The following is an 11,936-nucleotide window of genomic DNA, read 5'->3' as shown; positions in this document are numbered from 1 at the left end:
CTCCTACCTGGCATGGTACAGCCTGTCCTCTGCCTTGGGCTCTGCAAGCTCTGACTGCCTGTGCTCAGCACCATTGCCTTTTCTCTGCATCATCTTACCTCCAAACTCCTCCTCAGTGAGGGTAGAGGAAACTTTCAATACTTAAGGAGGGCCTATGGGAAAGACAGGGACAGACTTTTTGGTAGGGCCTGTAGCAACAGGACAAAGAGTAATGGCTTTAAACTGAAAGAGCGTAGGTTTAGATTAGACGTTAGGAAGAAATTCTTTCCTGTGAGGGTGGTGAGGCACCGGAACAGGTTGCCCAGAGAAGTTGTGGATGCCCCATCCCTGGAAGTGTTCCAGGCCAGGTTGGATGGGGCTTTGAGCAGCCTGGTGTACTGGAACGTGTCCCTGCCCATGGCAGGGGGCTGGAACTGGATGATCTCTAAGGTCCCTTCCAACCCAAACCATTCCATGATTCTATGAAACAGAGTATCAGTCTTCCCTAGAGGAGGTCTGCATCCCAATTTCTTCTGCCATTGCTCCTGCTGCCTCAGGGTGCCTGCTTCTCTGGCATGCCTGATGGCATGCTATGGTCCCTCCTCACGCAGAGCTGCTGCAAAGCACCTCCAGCTCAAAGCACTCACCTGCAGCATTGGCATCTCTCTGATACCAGTCCACCCAGGGCTCAGAGGCTCAGGACCACTGGAGGGTGAGGCTACAGCAGGGCATCAAAGTATGTCTGACCCTTCTGGTATGCCCTGTCCTCCCCAGCATGGCCACCAACTTACAGTCTGGCTCCAGTCTCAAGCAGCAGTCAGAAGCAGCTCCTTACACCCCACAAGACGTACAGGGTTCACTCCCACTTCAGGTCCCCGTCTTGCTGAGCTCAGTCCCCTGCAGGGCTGTCATAGCAGTGTATTAGTGAGGGAAGCACATAAACATGGATGTGGGCTGCCTCTTGCACTGGTGTGCACTTTGCACCCAGCTAGTGCTACTTGCTGCTACTCGCTGCAACACCCACTCACCAATGTGGGATTCTCCATGGCACTTAAAGTGACTCTGTACTGGGTGAAATGGAGAGGACTTCATTATTTCCAGTCCAGATATAAATGACTGTGTACTGGGCAGCCCACAGGTGATTGTTTTATGGGTTGTGGAACCTGGGTGGAGGTGAAGGTCTGTATTTTGACAGGGATTCCTCCATATCACATGGTCCCTGTGTTACCACAGCAGCCTGTTTGTGATTAAATGAGACCTGCAGGAGCCCGATATCAAAACCCAAACCACTGCAAAGGCTGAGCCCATCCCTGCTGCAGAACATAAACCACAGCAGAATTGCACAAAAGCATTGCATCACAATTGTTCTGCCTTGTGAGTAATATTAATCATGAGACCTGCTTCCCTGTGAAGTTTTGTGACATTATGGGTCCTCCTCACTGCAGTAGACCTAGGCTGTCCTTCCCATGGCTCTGCTGACCTCTGTTCCCTCCATGGGCAACTTCCCTTAACGTAACCTATTGCCCACCACAACTGACCGCACAGCACAGGTTTGGCAGGAACGGGGTAGTGGATGCCAGACACCTGCAGGGATCAACTGACATGCAGGAAGGTAAGTGCTGTGCCTCAATAAATCTTGAATTGTTGGAATGAAACACAGGGCTACCGGCGCCTTGGGCTATGTCAGATTATGGCTGTCAGGGTTACCTGTCACTCAGGTGAGCCTGCTTTCAGACCCGTCTCAGAACTAGACCATGGAAGGAGACACGGGGAACATTTTCTGACTTAGGTGAGTCCTAAAAACTTGTGTCAGGGTGCAGCAAGGGCTGACTGCTCCCCAGGGAAGGAGAGCTGGGCCCAGAGGCAGCGAGCAGGGCCAGGTGCAGCCCAGCAATCACTCAGCTCAGCAGCCAGGCTGCTCTGAGGCCAAGCCAGCGAGCCAAGCTAGCAGGTCTGGGTCCAGACCAAGATCACGGATGGAGGTACGAGCCCAGGCACAGCTGCCACCTGGCTGCCACCCAGCCCAGGTGGGACCAGCCATAAAGCAGCTCCCAAGGGAGAGGAGGGGCAAGCCCTCCCCTTTAGCTGTCTTCACTGTAACCCTTATGAGCAAAGGACCTGACCTTGGAGACACCCTGAGGGGGGCTGCTCTCCCAGGCAATGACTTTAACATGCTGTTCGAGTTTAGGTGATTGATGAAAAGGCTAAAATTGACTTAATACTGGTAGATCTCTGCAGAGCCACATAAACACAGATACAAAAGCTCAATCACATTTTCCAAAGGAAATTGCCTTCTGTTGAGCCAGAGTAGATTCCAAGATAAGGAGGAAGGTTAAAATGACTCTATTTAATCCAATAGTGTGATAATGAGACAAAGTGATTCATCACACCTCCATAATGAGAAAGAGATCGTGTACATGCTTGAATCAGCTTTAACATATCACCCTGTAAACTGATCCCATGTTCACGTATATCTACTGGCATTTCTTTAGTCTAATTACTAGTGTTTTTGTGTTGAACCAAAGGGTAAAGGCTGTAATTAAGAGGGAGAGAACATGTTTGTCTTGGGCCCCTGCTTGGCTAAAGGGAGCCCGGCTGAGATTAGTCATAGCCAGATAGGAGTAAAAAGAACTTCCCCGTTCAGCAGTACTTCAGACAGAGGACCTTTGCATCAATGACTAGCAGCATGATGAGCTGGATTAAATATCTTTCCAACCAGAGGATCTGTATCATACCCACACAGCATCGGCTGTATCGTACCACACAGCCATTCCTGGGATGACAGCAGCAGCCAGTGCTCACTGAATGATAACCCACTCTTGGGGGTCAAAGGGAATTTTGCCAAACCACACCTGGCTAAATCTCCCTTCTAGCAAACAGGTTCAGAGTATATCTAGCATTTGCTAGAACTGATGTATTTTTGTTCTTAGTGGGTTATCAGAAAGCTGTATTACAAGAAGTTTGCAAATACCCTCTGAAGGTATTTGAAGCAAATACCCTCTGAAGCCCAGCACCGAAGAGCCTGATAGCCACACCAGCAGTGCAAATACCTGCCTAACCACAACTGATGATTCTCAAGCTCTGTTCTGGTGGGAATTAATTTTCTGAGGTCCTTCCTTTCCTTTCAAGCTGTTTCCTGTCTGCTCACCAGCAATACAGCTTGTTTATAGCAGCTTGGAAATGTGTATGAGATGGGGAAAAAAATGACATTGAAAACACTCTGGAGGACAAGATGCTAAATTAAAACCGATGCTATGAAGGAGGAGAATAATAAAATAAATTCAGAAACCTTTGCAGTAAGAACCGCCAGCCAGCAAGTCAACTACAGCTGAACCAGAATAGAAGCTAGGTCATTCCCATTTCAGCCTAGGAAAATGTGAAGCGACTGTAAGATGATCACAGCTTTGGAAACACTTCTGCAAAGACTGAACAATGTCAGCAAATCCAAGCAGTCAATTACTGAGTATTGCACTGTGATGCTTTTTGATGACAGTCTCCTGAAGCTGTTCACTTGGTCTTCTATGGGATTGCAAGAGCCGGCACAGCCCTGTTGTTCATACAGCACTGTACAACAGCTGGAGATGGTGCTGCCTCTGCCTGTTTATATTAAGTGAGGGTGAAACCCTTCGTGTCAAACAGCCTGCATTTCCACAAGATAGCCCCTTGTATGAACATCTGGTCTCCTCCCATGTTTTCCTGTTATATCACTGGATCATGACATATCCTGATGGGTCCCATCCTTCTCCACACTGCAAACTGGATGAACATCCTAATTAAGTTCCATAAAACGGAAAAGAAGTTACAACTTGAGGCAAACCCGTAAATGTGCAGCCTGGAAGGTGGTGCAACTGTTCAGGCACAGCCCTCTGGGACACAACTGCCCTCACCCATCCACCTTGTTTCAGGGGACGATTTGCTTGAGGACTACCCATCCTGTACTAGCTTGTTGGGGCGTGGAGAAGCTTGTCTCCCATGTCCTGTTCACATCCTTTGAAACAGGACTAAAAGGGGCACACAACTATATCGCTTCTATAGGGGCAGTCCCTGCTTTCTTGTCCCAAGTTGGCATTTAGAAATCAGCAATTTGAATAAACAAGAAATATAGAGAAGCTCCTAGAAGGGTGGAGAGGGAACTACCCTCATTGCAGCAGTTCTTGAAAAAAGCAATAGAGCATTCATCTGAAAATGAGAGAAGTTTTCAGAGTTTTTCAGTCCAGTCCTTCTCGCAATAGAGGACTGTTCCACACAGTACTTTCTCCAGAACATTTGTATGACAGGTAGGTTTTTTTAAATGAATCAAATGAATCTGTGTCAGTCTCCTCTCAGGAGCTTTTGTGCTACATTTGAATTAAGTCCTTGTTGCACTATGCTTGAACTTCCATAAGTAAAGGGTAACAACCCTTTTCTTTTCTTTTTTTCCTGTACCATTGAGTCATTGATTCTACTGGAATTGCAGAATAAAACTTTTGCTAGTTTAGATGAAGTCATGAGTTCTGTTGATGTTTTTTTGTCTATGTCTATGAGTTTTGTCTATGCTCCATAGATCAATTTGAATCCATAAATCACATTTGTGATTTCTGTTTGAGGAGTCACATCTTTCTGTGCTTCTTCTCAAGAGAGTAAAAGTTATACCATGAGTAAATTATCTATATATATGTATATAAAACATTGGAGGTAATTTTTAAACTCTCCATTTAATGAATTCATCATTCAGATTTACCACAATCACCTCCTATTTTTATAAGTCTGTAACTCAGCCGTGCAATCTCGGTTCGTTATTCAGGGATAGATATTTTTAATTAATATCCTGTTGCATAGTGACACAATTCCAGGAGATTTTAGGGATGAGTGAGTCACTTGTATGGGACATCCATCATGCCATGGTATAGACAAAAAAAATCCTACTTGGGATCTGGATTAAATATCATTTGAAAGACATCAGAATTCATATTAAGACATACTACAAGCAGCGAATTTGTTGCACAAACAGCAAAACTATAAAAGGCGCTTGCTTTGATCTTTGCTTCCTAAGGCTTTCAGTTCTGTGAGGCTATCACTTACACAACTCTGAGTGCACTTAAGCCTCTGAGAGTGCCTAAGTCACTTCATGCCATTTTTAGACTATGAAGACAGTGGATATCAAAGGAAGAATCTTACTGGTGCTGTGTGTTGACTATGACATTATATCTGATTAAATGGACGGATTTTCTCTTAGGGACTAGTGAGCAAAGCAAGTTAATCCTTGATGATACTGTGCTGAAGTTAACGAAGTTGCATCAGGAACTAATTTGGTGCAATTTGGTTAAGAAAGTGAACAGGAGTTGACTTTGTACTTCTGGAGGAAAGGTAGGGCAAAAGAAGGGAAAAGAACTGCCTTATCAAAGTAAATTCAGGACAACAGGTATATCTTGAGATGCTGAGAAGATAAATGCCTAAGAAAAATACCTTGGTACCATGCTAGTTAAGCTAAGGTGTCTCATTGCAAGATATTTTTTAATGCCTGCAGTAAATTCTTGTCACATAATATTTTTTTCTTACTGCATTTACCTCAATGAAATTCTGTTCTATCAACATTTTGGCCCTGGAGCCAAGTATGACTAGGGGTATCTACATGTTCATAGCTTCCGAATTTAAACCATTGAAATGCACATCTGGAATGGGAGCCATACACGTTGAAAATATTTCAGTTGATATGAAACTAAGCAACATTTCTGCTTAGCAACAAAATGCTGTGAGCACATCACTGCCATGCCCAAACCCCTATCTGCTGTGGCCAGGAAAACCAGATTAGTATCCATACCAACTATGCTGAATTTGAAGAGCTGAGAAAAGTGCTAAATGGGTTTTCTAGCTAACACAGGCAGATGGAGTCCACTACCCTATAAAAATACTATTTGACTATTTGCAGGGGTCCTCAAACTACGGCCCGCAGGCTGGATACAGCCCCCCAGGATCCTCAATCCGGCCCCCGGTATTTACAGACCCCCCCGCCGGGGGTTGGGGGGGGAACCAAGCAGCCGCAGATGGCTGCCTGCCACTGCATCCGCGCACCGGCCCCCTGGTTAAAAAGCTTAAGGACCCCTGATTTAGTGCTTGGTATTTTTTTCAGGAAGGGAAGCATGGGGAGGCAGAAGTGGTATGGTCTCCAGAAGACCTCTTAACAGCACAGCTAGCAGTGTTCCTCATCATCTATTCAACACCATTCTGTCATGGTTCTTAGGGCACTTCCAGCTGGTTCCTCTTCCAAACCCCTTCTTCAGACAGAACATTAAAAAGGTTTATTTTGGCCCTAAGAAACCAACAGTTCCCAGAAAGTCCTAGACATATGTGCGTCTCTATAATGGGAATCTCAGAGGACAGACAAGTGGGAGCATCCTTCACTACAGAAGTACTGACATGCTCAAGTTCTGCCAAGCTTTTTCTGCGTGAATAGCTGTCTGATGTCTAAGCAAATAAGCAAGACTGTGAAGCTGAGCAAGGAGCTTTCTCAGCTCCACTGTAACCATCCACCCACAAGTCCTCAGCAGCAGCAAAACTATAGCCACTCAGTTTTGCATCACAAAAGGCCTCACCAGGTGACCTCAAATGGATGGGGGCCTTAGATAACCAAATCTATAATGCCACACTCTAGACCCAAATATGCTCATGACCCAAATATACTTTAACCAAAATGGGTTTCTTTACATGTGTATGTAACTTACAGCCCCATGTAGAAGGGGTGTAGAAGGACCCTGAACAGGTCAATGCATTGGTCTGGGGTTCTGGCAAGCACTAGCACTGTCCGACGCTGGAACAAATGCAGTATCTGCTCCTGGGAAGGTAGCAAGGCTGACATTAGCTCAGCTACAAGAATGAAACAGGCCTCTGGGTCCAGTCAGCTTGCCAGTGCCTGCTCTCACCCTCCCCCTTTGTAGCCAGGTACATATATTTCTTCAGGCTATGGGCTATGATGCAGTGTATAACCTGTGTGCTGGACATTTATTCTGCTGGATGCATATTTTAAGGTGCGTAACTGCTGCTTCTTTATGAAAAGCTAATAGCTACTAACCTGACAGTCTTTGGTCTCAGATGATGTCAAAGATACTGGCTGTGCCAAGGATCATACTATGCTGGCTGCCTCCAGGGACAGTCTCTGTCATGTAAGACCCTGTACTCTTTTCCCAACATTACAGAGTGATTATATGGCTTTCATATTCCAAAAAGCAGTGAGTAATCCTGGCTTTCCTTCTTGAGCAAGAAAATAAGTCTATGCATGATAAAAACAGAGGGTTTTTTCCAGTTTCTTAACAAGCAGCTTAAATAACTTAGATGACACTGCCTTAGCACCTCTTTCAGTTTTCCTTACATCTGTTGTGGTTCTACCCAGATAGGAGCTTTTCCAAGTAGCCACAAATGGTCTGAGAGTGGAAATATCTCAATGGCAGGGGAACAAAGACAATCATTTCTATTTCCCCTCGTGGTTTCCATCTTGGAGAGAAAGATGCCATTCCCCACATTATCTGCAAAATTTAAAATTGTCTCTACATGTTTTCAAAAACTTTCAGCTTTTGAGAATTTTCAGAGAGCATTTTCCTTGATAGCTCTTGACTTTCCTTCCACTAAGCTATCAGCCTTTACATGACAGAACAAATAGTGTCAGTGTGGGTTAACGTCATGCTTCAAAACTGCAGCTCCTGTAGCATTGCTCCATGACTATGTCTAACTGAACTTGTAACTCACTGCTGGAAGCAAAAATTGTCCATTCGGTTATTTGCACACAAAGAGATGTTGGTGTGAGCAAGGAAGAGAAAATCTTATAGAAAGGACATTAAAAAAATCCATCTTTTTGTTCTCTGTGAAAACTAGACATTTTGTTAAAAAGAATGAATGAAACACGCTGAAGAGTGAATGAATGCTAGAAATGTACGTTAAAATACATTTATAATAGAGATGGTGGTGGTTCAGGAGGGTTTGCTGTTTCCTGGGTTTGGTCACATATCAGTAGCCAATAAATCTGCTACCCAATACTGGATTTTTGTAAAACTGTATTAGCTAACTCTGTGTTGATTGGACAAACTGTCCTTTTCTGGGCAATGCCGTATGCCCTCTACAAAAGGAAAGACACAAGTCTCTGCCTCCTCTAAGTAGCTGCATTTATTGCTTGTGTAAAAAGCATCCTGGGACTTTGTACTGGAAGAGAGTCCCATTACTTGATACACACATCTGAAAACACAATTCTTACCCTGAAAATTTAATTCAAGGTAAAGTCTATTCAGAGCATCACCAATAACCTACAACTCCTACAGCTAAGGAAACTGCACTGGCATAGACGTGCTCCCTTCCAATCACTAGACCAACTGTAAGTAAATAATCACAAAAAGTGCTTACAGGGCCTTGAGTGATTTAATAGAGGAAGAAGCAGTAAGTCAAAATCATATAAGGAGCACATACATAATTCTACTTTCTTTGAATCTGATTGGCACTTAGGTTTACAGACCCTTAGCTTTTAGAGGCTAGGTTTGGGTAGCAGGTATGAATCTCACTTCAAAATAACACTAATTCCACCAGTCTTGATCTGGTGAACATAAAAGAGGAATGTTCCCTGGAGTTTCTAGAAGTTCCCAGCCCATAAAGGAAATATGCATTGACGTGGACTTCAGAAAGACTGAAATGACTGTAAAGGTACCAGTAAGTTGATGCAAAAATCAATTTATTTTAATCTAATTTTAAATCATAATTGTACTGCCACAATAGTGTTGTTTTGATGGCTTAAACACACATTTCTGCAGCATGACACATTCTCATTTTCACAATATACTCTATTTGATTTAACTTTACTGAATTTGAAACAATTGTTGGGTGGCATTGACAATACGCTTTGAAAACTATTTTGATTTAAAGCTCAAGTTATTCTCTCATTTTCTTTCTGAGTTAAGGTCATTAATTTTACCTAAGCATACCTGAATGTTTCCCATCTTAATTAGGTACAGATGCTAACCATGAAATTCTGCTAGGCTGAGCCCCACAAAGAGCATATGCAGTCCATGTCACAGCACTGGGGACCCCACAGTAGAGGGGGTGAGCTCTTCAGTGCTGGTTACTGGTGCACATCTGAGCAGAGACACCATTACCTTCTGGTCTACTGGACCTCCTGAAAAGAAATAGTTGAAGAAGTTTTGTGCAATAAAATATTTTAAGAATATCTCTACTGCAAAGTTAAAAGGAGACTAAGAGGAGGAGAACTCAGCACCCACAGTGTATAGGGCAGGGTCCCACAGCACCCAGGCTTTTCCTCCGAGCAGCCTACACATCCTGATGGGCCATGGTGGTTTCTTGGACAGCCCACACTGCCCAGCTCCCTTCCTCCAGCCCGTCATCCTGCCAGTCTGAAGTGGACATTCACATGGCGATGTCTATCCCACCCTAGCCACAGGCCCTGACAAACAACGCCCTGATGCAAGCACTCCTAGAAGAGCTGTGGCTCTGGAGGTGCTGAACACGTGAGCCAGCCCTCTCCCTTTGTGAGCTTCCCCAGGCTCTGCTGAATCTGATTATCCAGCCAACAGCTCCAGCAAGGGAGGTGAGGACTGCCCCATGTCTTTCCTCAGCCACCTGCACCTGAGCAGGGAGGGTGGTTGGTCAACATCTCTCACTCCGAGGTGTTTCTTAAATTACTTAACACATATTTGCATTCACATGACATCTAATGCAATTCAGAGGCCTTAGAGCACGATTTAGGGCTGAATTCATAAGCCCTAGGAAAAAGCAGCAGCCCAGAAACTCAGCTGTATGGGGGTCTCATTGCTTCTGACATACCTCTCACAGGCAAATGACCTTTGCCATATTGTGATGTCCAATAGAAAAGGAACGGTAATAAAATTTCTCACTTTATCTTTAAAAACAGTCAGTCTAATCTGATCTGGCAGGGAAAATTACTTTCAATCATATAGTGAACGCTGCTACAGAGCAGACTTACTCGGGTGATTTGTCTGTGTATTCCTGTACCTTAACGTGCCTCGGTTTCTTTTAAAGCTTAACCTTCAGGCTGTGATCTGGTTAATCCTTAGTCTGAGCCTAATCGCAACATTCTCATAATGTTTGTTAGCTTCACAAGCACATTTCAATTACCTCAGGTTTAGCGGTTTCTTTCCTTCCCTGGAAAATACGTGAGCTCATTTGTTCCAGAACATGAAACATTTCTCTTTCTGCGAATTTTTAGCCTGTGTTACGTTAGCAATTGAACTTTCCCTCAGCAACAAAACCATAATAAACGCTGTTTCCATTGAACAAAAGGAAAATCAGAGTAGAGTCTGCTTAGCTTCCTTTGCCTGTGAACTAATGAACACAGACCATAAATGACTGTCTGCAAGATCTGTCTCTGTGAAAGGAATATACACTGCCAGAGAAAATGAGATTGCAAGAAAGAGGGAAGCTGGAGGATTAATAATTACAGGAAAGGAAACTCATTTAGGAGCCTAATATGATCATTACGTAACTAAGCTTTGTCCAAGACCGTTCAGATGATAAAGCGGTATAAACTCAGAATCAGCTAATGACTTGCTTGAAATGCTTTAGAAGCTAAAGGTTTCTTTTAGCGTGAGCCTTGACCAAACCTAGATCAAGGTGACTGTTACTATTAACTGATTATTATTAAATGTCTTCTGTACATCAGGAGTGCTTTCCTTTCCCGAGAAAGGAAAAAGGCTCTTGTCTTGCTGAGGTAGGTAAGTGTCCTTATTTGTTCACTCCTCCAGTGACATGGGTGAGTCTCAGCTAGTTCTGCACTTCAGGGAGACTTCTCCAACTAAGGTGAGTAAAGACAAGAAGGAAGGAATAGCAGCCTCCTTACTGCTCATCCAAACCCACCTTGTAACAGTCAGCTAGCAACATGCAGAGGCCTTAGGCCAGAATGGCCAGCCCAGACCTCAGCCATAATCCACATTATCCCCCACCTACCTCAGGAATCTAATTTGCTTCTGTGTCCCAGCAGGTGGGTGGGTGTCAGGCTGCCTATCTTCTGCTAGATGGCAGCAAAGCCAAGAAACCTGTCACTTCACCGTTGGTCTTGCCATCATTGATGCTCATGGGTTTCCTGGTCTTCCCTCCTGGTAATCCTTTCTGGGAAAAGAAAGTAGCCTCATCCATCTTTTCATGGACCATTTCATGCTACGCCAGACGTACAGCTGTTCATATTTCCACATATCCTTCCTTTCTTCGTGATGGAAATGAACTCATTCAACCTCAATACAGAAGAACAGAAGAACATAGGGAAATGGAGGCATGAACAATAACTGTACGCTTATTTACCATTAGCACAGGGACGATACATCCACACATAAATCACAGCAATGTTGAACTACTCTAAGAGTTGACAGCTCTGGCTTATTTCCATGGCACTGCAGTTTCTTTTGCCAAAAAGACAGAAAAAATACGTTACCAATCAACTTGGGACAAAGTCTGATTTCATTTTCATTGGTGGAAAACTGAGGTTCAGCACTATATATGATTTCTAGTCAGGCTTTTATGAGCAGTCACACTTTTTCAATAGCTGTCCTCAAGACTTCTGTTGCTTCACTGTGCTAGAGAGATCTCCTGTAGCATATTAAACTACAGCATAAGAAGCAGAGGTACATCAGTTGTGTATATTCATCTGGAAGCTCAGAAAAGACGCTTACAACAATACCTGCCTATGTCTTCCAGAGATTCGGCACAAAATAAGCTTACAAAATTCAATCCTACTTAATTTTAACGGCACCCCCAGGTCCAGATAGGATTCTGCTGTTTGCCTGGGAAATTAGGTGCTCTAGATTATATGACTAAAGGGACGATTGAAAAAAATCACCTTATAGTTGCTTGGAGCAACAAATCCTACCAGTGCGTGCAAAAAAATTTCATCTCTAGTGTAGTATTTTTGTAAAAATGAACATAATTTATTCCTTAATTGCTATAAATGATTAGGCACTTACAGACAGTGGACA

The 11,936-nt window shown here is 43.9% G+C and overlaps 1 long non-coding RNA gene across 1 annotated transcript in view; it reads right to left on the bottom strand.

Annotated features, from left to right (window-relative positions):
* Nucleotides 1-1,833: 1,833 nt before the first annotated feature.
* The window catches only part of LOC308065880, a 50,260-nt gene continuing 40,157 nt past the window's right edge, over nucleotides 1,834-11,936 (bottom strand). The window contains exon 3 of the long non-coding RNA XR_013928957.1: nucleotides 1,834-11,198. This is a non-coding gene — a long non-coding RNA (uncharacterized lncRNA). The remainder of the gene's footprint in view (nucleotides 11,199-11,936) is intronic.

The sequence above is a fragment of the Falco punctatus genome, assembly GCF_963210335.1.
Source record: "Falco punctatus genome assembly, chromosome: 6".
NCBI classification, from domain to species: domain Eukaryota; kingdom Metazoa; phylum Chordata; class Aves; order Falconiformes; family Falconidae; genus Falco; species Falco punctatus.
The sequence above is the reverse complement of the archived record's forward strand: the minus strand, read 5'-3'. Positions and strand labels throughout refer to the sequence as shown.